The sequence below is a fragment of the Scyliorhinus torazame genome, chromosome 7, assembly GCF_047496885.1.
Source record: "Scyliorhinus torazame isolate Kashiwa2021f chromosome 7, sScyTor2.1, whole genome shotgun sequence".
Taxonomy (NCBI): Eukaryota; Metazoa; Chordata; class Chondrichthyes; order Carcharhiniformes; family Scyliorhinidae; genus Scyliorhinus; species Scyliorhinus torazame.
The window spans coordinates 71,883,415-71,895,981 of record NC_092713.1 but is presented as its reverse complement, the minus strand read 5'-3'; the positions used below and the strand labels follow the sequence as shown (position 1 = coordinate 71,895,981).

The 12,567-nt window shown below is 41.1% G+C and overlaps 1 protein-coding gene across 2 annotated transcripts in view; it reads right to left on the bottom strand.

The window, feature by feature from the left end:
* eps15 (epidermal growth factor receptor pathway substrate 15) overlaps positions 1–12,567 on the bottom strand; it is a 341,920-nt gene that overhangs the window by 241,941 nt on the left and 87,412 nt on the right. The gene's annotated exons all lie outside the window — the stretch shown is intronic.

Below are 12,567 nucleotides of genomic sequence, written 5' to 3'. Positions count from 1 at the left end.
TTAGATTCTCTCTTGTTGGAGATGGCCATTGCTTGGCACTTATGGTGCAAATGTTACTTGCCACTTGTCAGCTCAAGCCTGGATATTGTTCAATCTTGCTGCATTTGGACATGGACTGCTTCTTTTTCCGAGGAGTCGTAAATGGTGCTGGATACTGCGCAATAATCAGTGACCAGCCACATCTGATTTTATGATAAAAGGACAGTCATTGATGAAGCAGCTGAAAATGGTTGGGACTTGGACACTACCCTGAGGAACTCCTACAAGGATGTTCTGGAACTGAGATGACTGAGCTCCGATACAATCTCAGTTGATGTTATAACTGGACAGGAAGTTCCTAGACTGGAACCATGGCTTTAAAAACTTTAGCTTTTACCAACACTTATAAAAAGTGGAGGAACAGTCTTAAGGCAGCTAATTAGTTTTAACAAGAAAAAAAAATTAAATATGAAAAAGTAGATTATTATGCAATACTCCAATCCACCCCCCCCCCCCCCCGCCCTCAGCCTAACAATGACACACAGGGGATGCACACTTTAGGATGAACACTATTACGATCCCAGACCAGATCCTAACAGTGGCTCGGATACTGGACCAAAACCCCATTATTTTATTTTTGGAAGACCGTGTGGAATGAATACTTTGCTCCAGGAGTGATTGCACAATGAAATTGGGATTTGGTGTTATAAAACAAAACTTTTCAAACTATTTGACAAGCTTACAATTATTCTTTAATACTGCTCAATACAATAAGTACCATACCCCTTAAACAATACTGCTCAATACAATAAGTACCATACCCCTTAAACAATACTTCTCAATACAATACCATACTCCTTAAACAATGCTGCTCATTATAATAAATAACCATACCCCTTAAACAATACAGCTCAGTACAATAAATACCATACCCCCTAAACAATACTGCTCAATACAATAAATACCGTACCCTTAATTGCGATCGCAGTTAAACAACAAGGGGAAAAAAAACACACAACTCTCAATCCATCCCAATGGCACAGTAATATTTGCTTTCCAGACTGATTTGGCTCCTGTTAGAACCCCTGCAGAATCTGGCTGGATGTCTTTGTGGTTTGTTTCAGATTCCCCCTTATGCTCAGACATGTCTGTTCTGCTTTGAATTCTATTACTCTTTTTTAACTATCGTACTGTGAGAAAGACCTTATTTGTGGTCTAAAGGGTTAGTCAGATCAGAACACAACTCAAAAAAGCTTTCTCAAAATGTCTGAATACCTTAGCTCCACCCAGCAATCATCTCCCAAACTGAAAACAAATCAACTCCCCAGGCTCCAAACAAACTAGTCAAACAACATTGCATTAACCCAGGCTGAAAACACATCACTCTGGTCAATTTCACCTCTGGATCCTAAAAACGATCTGGTCTTACAAAACAATATGTTTTTTTAACAAAAACATCACTACTGCAGTCAAACACACTCTAATCCAAACTTTTAACCTTCAAATTGCCAAATGCTGAATTTGGATGGTCTCATTAACACAAAGACCCTTTATAAGCACACAAGATCACTGTGGGCAAATACACTCTTCACTCTGAACTCCAAGTGAATGTTTGTGGATGATGTCTCAGAATCCCCCAGATGATGATCACATGAGAGTTTCCAAACTCCACCCACAAAAACATGCTTTAAAAATCTTCTCTCGTAGTGATGCTTCCCTGTAGCTGCTTGCATTCCAATATCCATACCAGGTTTTAAGAATGACACTTACAAACAAAGCTTCTGCCCCACTTTTAACAGCAAATCCAGTCCAGGATTTCACACCAACCCCTTCAGGATTTCTTTGTCTTAACAACTCATAATTACTTTAACTTTTAATTGCCAGGTGGCAGTAAAATGACATAAAACATTTCATCTACATCTGAAGTCTGATGTCCCAATTTAAATCTAATTACTATAATTGTCTCTTTAACTCAGAATACTTTGTTTGCTTTCCGGGAAATCTTCTGAACATCTTCTGGTCTCTGCTGTTCTCTTTGTTCTTTTAACTTCAGATGTCTTAAGTATTCTTTCTGTCCCAATTTCTTGGTTATCTGGATTGTAACTTGTGCTTGAGGAAGCCTGCCTCTTTGCAGCTCCTAACCCGTCCAGTATATCTTCTGGCATAGTTGAGAGATATTCACTCCCGAGATTCTGTCTCCAACTAATTTCAAATTACCTAAATTAAAACTCAAAAGCTTTTTACCTTACAAGGACCTCCAGTTGCCAAACAATGGCCACATGTTTATGCCTTTTATTTATGTTTCATACCATAACCCTCTCTAAGCACACTAGAAACACAGTTGGAACTTAACCAACCCCCACACAAACAAACACTTTGTCCAGTATGAATTAACTATAGGTTTTACCCTTCCCTGGAACACAAATACTGCTAAAATTATACCTTATTTCTAATGTTTACCTAACTTCTAGTGTTTACCAATACAATTATAAATCCCTTAAAACTACCTTTGTTTTCCTAACCCCTCCAACAACCACACCACTCTCATTTGTGCTAGGTATGACTCCAACCTGCAAATAGTTTTCCCCCCGATTCACAGTTTTGCCAGGACTCCTTTGTGCCACTTTCAATCAAATGCTGCCTGATGTCAAGGATAGTCACACTCACTTCCCCTCTGGAGTTCAGCTCTAAATGGGAGCAACCAAGCAATGAGATTAGTTTTGGGCTGTTCTAGCAAACATTTGGCACAAATTCAATCAAATGGTCAATTAGCCCTTTCTGGCCTGTATATAACTACGGTACTTCTCCCCAACTGTGATCACTAATTCATGTATCACGTGTTCCTTTTATTGGAAGGGGGAACTCTGCTATTTCTTTTTGATGACTGGTCCATCTCAGTGCTAAAATGTCATAATCTCTTTGCCCAACAATTCTTCACAATGGAGCTCCCACAAGAAAGTTATATTGATTTCAGATATGTCATAGAGTCATAAAACACTGAAAAGGCCCTTCCGCCCATCGAGTTTGTGTCAATCAAAACAACCACCTAACCATTCTAATCCCATTTCCCAGCACTTGACCCGTAGCCTAGTATGCCTTGGAATCACAAATGCACATCTAAATGCTTCTTAAATGTTATGAGGTCTGTGCACCCACCACTCTTTCAGGCAGCAAGTTCGAAACTCCCACCACCCTCTCGGTAAAACATTTTTTCCTCACATCCCCTCTAAATCTCCTGCCACTTACCTCAAATCTAGGCCCCCTCCACTAAGGGGAAAAGTGTCTTCCTGTCTACTCTCTCTATGGCCCTCATACTTTTATACAATCATGCCCCCCCCCCCCTCAGTCTCATCTAATCCAAGGAAAACAATCAAAGTTTATCCAATCTCTCCAAGTAACTAAAACTCTCCAGCCCAGTCAACATCCTGGTAAATCTCCTCTGCACCCTTCCCAGTGCTATCACATCCCTTCTATAATGTGAATTCCAGAACTGCACACAATATCCTAGCTGTAGCCTCTGACTCACCCTCTGCTGCCTGCCACTTACTGAGCTAATTATGGATCCAATTTGCCAAATATCCTTGGATCCCATGAGCTCTTACCTTTGCCAACAGTCTCCCATGTGGAACCTTATCAAAAGCCTTGGTGAGGTCCCGTAGACCACATAGAATTTACAGTACAGAAGGAGGCCATTCGGCCCATCGAGTCTGCACCGGACCTTGGAAAGAACACCTTTCATAAGCCCACACTCACCCTATCCCCGTAACCCCACCCACCCTTTTTGGATACCGAGGGCAATTTATCATGGCCAATCCTCCTAACCTGCACATCTTTGGACAGTGGGAGGAAACCAGAGCACCCGGAGGAAACCCACGCAGACACAAGGAGAACGTACAGACTCCGCACAGCCAGTGACCCAAGCCGGGAATCGAACCTGGGACCTTGGAGCTGTGAAGCAACAGTGCTAACCACTGTGCTGCTATGCCGCCCCCGTGATTGGATCGACCCAGGGGGGCACATCAAATGCATTTCCCTCATCTACAAACTGGTCACCTCTTTGAAAAATCAAATTAAGTTGGTCAGACATGACCTCCCCTTAACAAAGCCATGCTGACTGTTCTTAATTAATCCCTGCCTCTTCAAATGCATATTTATTTGTCCCTTAGAATTGCTTCCAATAGTTTCCCCACCACTGAGGTTAGACTGACTGGACTGTAGTTTCCTGGTTTATCCCTTCCTCCCTTGAATAATAGTATCACATTGATTACCATTTTCTATTAAATACCAGTAATAATTGAGGATAAGAGGCAAAGAAAATCAAGAAGCAACTTCGTTATGAAGCTCTAAATAAAATACTTAACCAGATTTTCTTTTTAAATTTAGAGTACCCAATTCATTTTTTTCCAATTAAGGGCTAATTTAGCGTGGTCGATCCAACTAGCCTGCACATCTTTGGGTTTTGGGTACGAAATCCACGCAAACACTGGGAGAATGTGCAAACTCGACACGGACAGTGATCCAGAGCCGGGATCGAACACAGGACCTCAGCACTGTGAGGCAGCAGTGGTAACCACTGCGCCACCGTGCTTCCCTGAACCAGATTTTTAATATGCTGGTGATGATGTATTTAAAATCCTTCAAATACTCATCATTCTGTTGACCTGACCACTGCTAGTAGTGGACTGTTTTTTCCACAATTATTGTGGAACTAATGGCTACTTGTTATAGGAGAGGCGTTTTCACAACCCCAAAATGTATCATGGAGTTCAACCAACATCCCCCTTTAATGCTATTGTTGCTTTTCCGAGCTGGTTCCCTAGGTGTGGGATTACAATTATGGACACGTGGGTTTTTAAACACAAAACAATGTTTATTCCATGAACTCAACTTAACCTCTTAAATAAACATTGGATCTCTTAACATCCCTTACTTCAAAGATAACCCCGAAAGTATTACAACACTAAATAATCCTTCAGTTATTCCTTTCAAGATCCATGAGACTTAACACCTTTAAACAGAAACACATCAGGTTAAAGGCTTTACTATTATGAGTTTAAATCACCCAAATGACCAGAAATAGCCTTTCATGGCAGATCCAGCTCACTGCAAACACAGACACACACCCAAGCTCTTTTCAAATTGAAACTAAACTGCAAAATGGCTGAACTAAAACCAAGCTCACCCACACTCTGATATCACTGCATTTCTTAAAGGTACATTGCTTAAACATCCATTTCTTAAAGGCACTCTCACATGACACCTCCCCCCAAGAAAAAAAATAAACCATCAACTTCAAGATGGTTTCATTTTTCACTTTTCCACCATCCACGAAGAAATGTACACAGTAAACATACCTTTTCGTTTAAAAAAAAACAACACACGCAAACAGGTATGATAATATAGTCCATTTTTCTTTGTTCTTCTTCCTCCAACCGAAACCCTTCTCAATTGACAGTCTCTTTGAACAAAGTCTCTGCACGATCCATCCATTCCTCTACTCCTCGGCATTTCTCTTCAGAATCAGATACTTTAGTTCAATCTGACCACAGAGTCCCTTGCAATTCTCCAATACAGGAGCATTGGCTACCACAGCTGTCAGGCAGTCAAATGCCTGTTGAAAGTCCGCTGTCCACTGAAATTTTTTACGTGTCTTCAGCAATTTCATCAGTGGAGCAACCACGCAACAAATCTTTTGCACAAAGGTTCGATCAAATTCATTCATGCTAAGAGATCGCATTATTTCCCTTCGTCTTGAGGGAATCGGAAACTCTGCAAGGAAAGTGATTTGGGCTTCTCCAAATTCACTTTCGGCTAGGTTCATCACCAAGCCCGCCTCCTGAAGACGAAAGAAGAACTCCATACGATGTTTTAAATGTTCCTGCCATGTCTGGAAGTTGGAAATAAAAGCAGATTGTCCCACTTTCTTAATGCAATTCTTCAAATGTGGGATAGAGTAAGAGTCTGTTCTTGTAACTGCATTCACCTTTCGATAGTCCACACACAACCGTTGGGTACCGTCTGGTTTAGGTACCATCACTATGGGTGAGCTCCATTGGCTGCAACCCACTTCAATTATGCCAATTTTAAGCATACTCTCAATCTCTTTGTTAACCTGTGCCAATTTTAAAGGGTTAAGTCTATATGGATGTTGTTTGATCGGAACAGCATTTCCCACATCTACATCATGTATAAATAGCCATTTTAGTATTTACCAATTTATCTCTACAAACTTGCCCATGTGATATCAATAATTCTTTCAAGTCAGTTCATTTTTCCTCTGGAAGGTAACTTAACAATTCATCCCAATTTTTAAGAACATCCTCATTTTCCAATTTAATTTGAGGTATGTCAAATTCACTGTCATCTGGATTTGGTTCGTCACTTTGGCGTTAGAATCATTAAAACCTCCCTTTTCTCTCCTTCCCTTTCAAAGTACCTTTTAAGCATATTCACATGACACACTCGGTGAGTCGTCCTTCTATCTGGTGTTTTTACCACATAATTCACCTCACTTAATTTCCTTTCAATCTGATACGGTCCACAAGACCTCGCTTTTAAAGGCTCACCGGCCACTGGTAAAAACACTGAAACTTTATCCCCACTGGCAAAACTACAACTTTGGATTTCTTGTCCGCTACCCGTTTCATCACATTTTATGCAACTTTCAAATGTCGTCTAGCCAATTCACCTGCTATATTGAATCGTTCCCTAAAATTTGACACGTAATCCAATAGTGTAATTTCCGATTTCTCACCCACCAATTTTTCCTTAATCAATTTAAGTGGTCCTCTTACCTCATGACCAAAACTTAGTTCAAAAGGACTAAATTTGGTAGACTCATTAGGTGCATCCCTAATTGCAAACAATACGAATGGGATTCCTTTATCCCAATCCTCTGGATAATCTTGACAATACGCCCTCAACATTGTCTTTAATGTCTGATGCCACCTTTCTAACGCTCCCTGCGATTCTGGATGCTACGCAGTTCATTTAAATTGTTTTATTCCTAAGCTATCCATAACTTCTTTGAATAACTTTGAAGTAAAATTTGATCCTTGATCCGATTGAATTTCTGTGGGTAGTCCATAGCTACTTAGGAATTTAAGTAATTCCTCCCCAATCCTTTTAGCTGTAATATTACGTACTGGAATGGCCTCTGGAAACCTTTTAGACACATCCATTATAGTCAAAAGATATTGATTCCCACTTTTTGCTTTAAGAAGTGGTCCTACACAATCAATTAGGGCCCTCGTAAAAGGTTTCTCAAATGCTGGAATGGGTATTAAGGGCGCTGGTTTTATCACTGCTTGAGGTTTCCCTATCACTTGACATATGTGACATGATTGACGAAATTTAACTACATCTTTATGTATTCCAGGCCAATAAAAATGTTTCTGGATTTTAGCTTGTGTTTTCCTTATTCCCAAATGACCTCCCACTGGTACCTCATGTGCAACTCACAACACCTCCTTTCTATACCCTACCGGCAATACTACCTGATGAACTTCTGCCCACTTTTCATCCGCCTGCATATGTACAAGTCTCCACTTTCTCATCAAGACATCACTTTTACGGTAATAACACTCTGGTATACTCTCAGATTCCTCTTCTGTATATGCTTTCTGATATACCCGTTTTATTTCTATATCTTTCTGTTGTAACTCTGTCAATTTTCCTGAACTAAAAATATGCGCCTCATCCTCCACCTGTTCTTGTTCTTTTTCAATCATCTGATCAAAAATCGTTTCTGATAATTGCACTTCAACTTCATCTTCACTCTTTGATTTCTCCTCGTCTTAACCTGTGACCTTGCGACCTTGTTACTGCACAATCCGGAAAAATCCCAGGATATTCGTCCTTCAACTTCAGTTGACTGATTTTCCACTGGCTTATCAACCACAGTAGGCATCACTCCCACCTGCGATCCAGCTATATCATTCCCCAAGATAAACTGTATTCCTAGACAAGATAGTTTATCTATTACTCCTACTACCACTTCACCACTCTTCACTGGACTTTCCAACCTTACCTTATATAATGGAACGCTACTCCTCTCACCCTGAATTCCACATACCATCACCTTTTCTGGCAACATTCTTCCCAAACTACATAATTCCTCATCTCTTACCATTAAAGATTGACTAGCCCCTGTATCTCTTAAAATTGTGACTTATTTACCTACTCCTCCTGAAACACAGGAGTAAACTTTACCCACACAAGTAAATTCTTTAAAGACATCTGGCACCTTCTTAACAATTACTTCTTGAACAGGCTGTACAATTGTTTGCACCTCCTTCGCTTCCCTTGGGCTTTCCTTTACCACTCTAACAAATCCCACTGTCTTATCCTGGTTTACCACATCAGCCTTCCCAGTGCGTTTCATCAACCACCAACACTGTGACTTTACATGGCCTAGTTTATTACAGTGAAAACATTTGAAACTTTTCATTTCTTTTCCACCCTCCTGGATTTATTTTTTAATCTGAGGTACACTCTCTTTATTGTCTCCCATCAGATCACCTTTACCTTTACGAGTATTTCTCATGTCCTCAGTTTCTATCCCTCACCGGCAGAAACTGATGTCGGAAACCAATCTTTGAACTAATTCGTAATCATCTGCCATTTCTGCTGCTAATCTCGCAGTTTTAACCCTCTGTTCTTCCACATGAGTTCTCACTACATCAGGAATTGAATTTTTAAACTCCTCCAAAAGTATAAATTCTCTGAGAGCTTGGTCTATTTTCAAAGCCCTTATCCACCTATCAAAATTACTCTATTTGAGCCTTTCAAACTCCATGTATGTTGGACCAAATTCTTTCCTTAAATTTATAAACCTTTGTCTGTAAGCTTCAGGCACTAGCTCATATGCACTTAAGATGGATTTCTTCACCTCCTCATACGTTCCAGATACCTCCTCCGGTAGTGATGCAAACACTTCACTAGCTCTACCTACCAGCTTTGTTTGAATCAGTAATACTCACATGTCCTGTGGCCATTTCATTTGTTTAGCTACCTTCTCAAATGAAATGAAAAAGGCTTCCACTTCCTTCTCGTCAAACCTTGGCAAAGCTTGAACATATTTAAATAGATTCCCACCAAGCCTTCGACTATGACGCTCTTTCTCACTATCCTCATCACTATCATCCAACTGTACGTTTCCCTTTACGTCTGCCAATTTTAACTGACTTTCATGTTTCATGGCTATTTTCTGAAGTTCAAACTCCCTCTCTTTATCTTTTTCCCTGATCTGTATCTGCCTTTCTTTTTGTTCTGCTAGGGCTATTCTTTCTTTTCTCCTTTCTTCTTTCTCCTTTTCTTTTTCCTCTCTCTCTCTTTCTTTTTCCGCTCTCTCTTTCTCGTATTAAAGCCAATTTAATTCCTTCTCATGTTCCATTTGTTTAATTTGCAACTGAATTTTTGCCACTTCCAATGAGTCCAACTCTATCTCAGGCAACTTTAAATGCTTAACCACCGTCATAATTACCTCATCTTTTCGCATTTTGTCAGGTAATGTTAACTGCAATGTTTTTGCCAAATCTAACAGTCTGCTTTTCGTCTCTGTCCTTAAGGTACTGCGTGTGACATTCTCCACCACCAAAAACCTCTGAGCCTCTGAAAGAGCCATTGTCCACAACACACTTAAACTAAAATACCACACCAGAAAAGCCACAATCCTTCACTGTCTTTAAGTTCACAAAAGCCAATCCAATAGATTGACTTTCATCCCCCATGAGCCCCCAATTATTATGAGAGAGGCATTTTCAGAACCCCAAAATCTATCATGGAGTTAAACCAACATCCCCCTTTAATGGTATTGTTGTTTTTCCGAACACACGGCTTGTTCCCTAGGTGTGGGATTACAATTATGGACACGTGGGTTTTTAAACACAAAACAATGTTTATTCCATGAACTCAACTTAACCTCTTAAATAAACATTGGATCTCTTAACACCCCTTACTTCAAAGATAACCCCAAAAATATTCCAACACTAAATAATCCTTCAGTTATTCCTTTCAACATCCATGAGACTTAACACCTTTAAACAGAAACACATCAGGTTAAAGACTTTACTATTATGAGTTTAAATCACCCAAATGATCCAGAGATAGTCTTTCATGGCAGAGATCACAGCAGATTCAGCTCCCTGCAAACACAGACACCAAGCTCTTTTCAAACTGAAACTAAACTGCAAAATGGCTGAACTTAAACCAAGCTCATCCACACTCTGACATCATTGCATTTCTTAAAGGTACATTGCTTAAACATCCATTTCTTAAAGGCACTCTCACATGACAAACTTCACCATTGAAATGAAATGAAAATGAAAAATCGCTTATCGTCACAAGTAGGCTTCAAATGAAGTTACTGTGAAAAGCCCCTCGTCGCCACATTCCGGCGCCTGTTCGGGGAGGCTGGTACGGCTGATTTCTGCTAGATTGAATCTATAGAAACTGCAGTATATCGGAAACTTCACACAGTTTTGAAAAAAAAATTTCAATTCACCAGTTCCTTCCCACAGAATATTGACTTTTGCTGGGATGTGGTTCCATTGGTGCCAGGCATTCTCCAGTACAGACCCAATTTCCCATTATTCCTGTGTGAGCCATGATCAAAAGACTTTTTGGGGGGCCCTTTCTCTCCCATTGTGGGACCCCTACATCACACCCTGCCCCCTGGTGACATGGCAGCCCACCCAATGACATCAAGCTCCGCCGCCAATTACATGAATACCCTCCTGACAACAACAAGCCTATACTGTAGTTGATCAATTGAAAACCAAGTCGACTGTTGACAGCATGAGGGTAGAGATGGTAAGTGTCACGATCTGTGCGCCTTGGGGCAGTAAACTTGAACTGGCTGCTGAGCAACAGAATGGAGAAATCAGCCAATGAAATGACTGCAGCATAGCACAGGCCAGTGCGGGACAGGATGAGCCAGAAAAAGTTCATTATAGGTGCAAATATTCCAAAAAAGTGGAGTGTCAACTCCAAGTCAAATAATATCAGTGGCTTTGCTAGGCAGCACAGTAACATAGTGGTTAGCCCAGTTGCTTCACAGCTCCAGGGTTCCAGGTTTGATTCCCGGCTTGGGTCACTGTCTGTGCGGAGTCTGCACATTCTCACCGTGTCTGCGTGAGTTTCCTCCGGGTACTCCGGTTTCCTCCCACAGTCCAAAGATGTGCGGGTTAGGTGGATTGGCCATGCTGAATTGCCCTTAGTGTCCAAAAAAGTTTAAGTGGTGCTACTGGGATAGGGTGGAGGTGAGGACTTGGGTAGGGTGCACTTTCTAAGGGCTGTGCAGATTTGATGGGCCGAATGGCCTCCTTCAGCACTGCAAATTCTATGAAATTCTATGAACTGTCTGACAGGATTCAGTTCTTTGTCAGGAAGGAAAGAGACTTTCTGAAAGCCAGGAGTGAGTGTGATCGGGTTCCATGCATCCAAAAGGCAGTAAATTCAACATGCAAAAGCAAGTGCAGATGTTCATAGTTCCGCACCAGTGTCACAAATAACTCTGTAAAGGTGTGCCAAGTACAGGTTTCAAGAGACAAAAATGAGCAAACTACATGTGTCCAGAGCTCCAAGAGAATTGCAGAAAACTGGCCTCCATAATAAGCACAGCAGAAGCATCGACAAATTCAGTAATGTTTCAAAATGCCATGACAAAACTCACTCCACTATGTCAACATGCTGTCCGCATTCAAACTCAAATTATTCCCAAGAATTTAAATTGTGCAAAACAAACTTCCAGTTAAAATGTCCAAATGGACTGCGCCGCATATTATCGGCTATCAAGCCAGGTCCACACCAGTCGGATGTCATTTGGTGAGTGCTGAAGTAATGGAGCACCCTGCAGAAACAACACCATGGGAATCCCCATCCAACTGCAAACTTGAGGAATGCCAAATGGAATTGTACGCTGACTCCCAAGAGGATGGATTGTTTGTTGGGGAAGAAACAGCAGAACCTGGCTTTGACTCAAATGGCAAAATTCTTGGACAAGTCTCAAAAAGTGAAATTCCCCACTGAACTACAAGGAAGAGAGGAGCCAATTTTAAAATCAGCGGCCTCAACAATCCCAGTGTGAATTCAAACCAATACACATCGGTCAAAGATCAAACTACCAAAGGTAGCGCGATGGTGCAGTGGTTAGCACTGCTGCCTCATGGCGCCGAAGGCCTGGGTTCGATCCCCGCCCCAGGTCACTTTCCATGTGGAGTTTGCACGTTCTCCCCATGTCTGCGTAGGTCCCACCCCCACAACCCAAAAATGTGCAGGGTAGGTGGATTGGCCACGCTAAATTGCCCCTTAATTGGAAAAATAAATAAAAAATAAAGATCAAAACGACCAACCCTAAAATGCTGGATCAGGAATGGTATTTCCTGTCCAATTAAAAAAGTTGGGTCCTCCAATTCGTCTCAGGATAACTAAACCACCTCTAAAGCCTGGGGTAGTTAACTGCTCTGGGAAATCATCACATCGTGACACAAAACTTGATCAAAGTGGCAAGGTAGAATGCCCCATGAAACCTTTCACTGCAGAATCCTGTTTAGCTGTTTAGCACAGGGCTACATCGTTGGCTTTGAA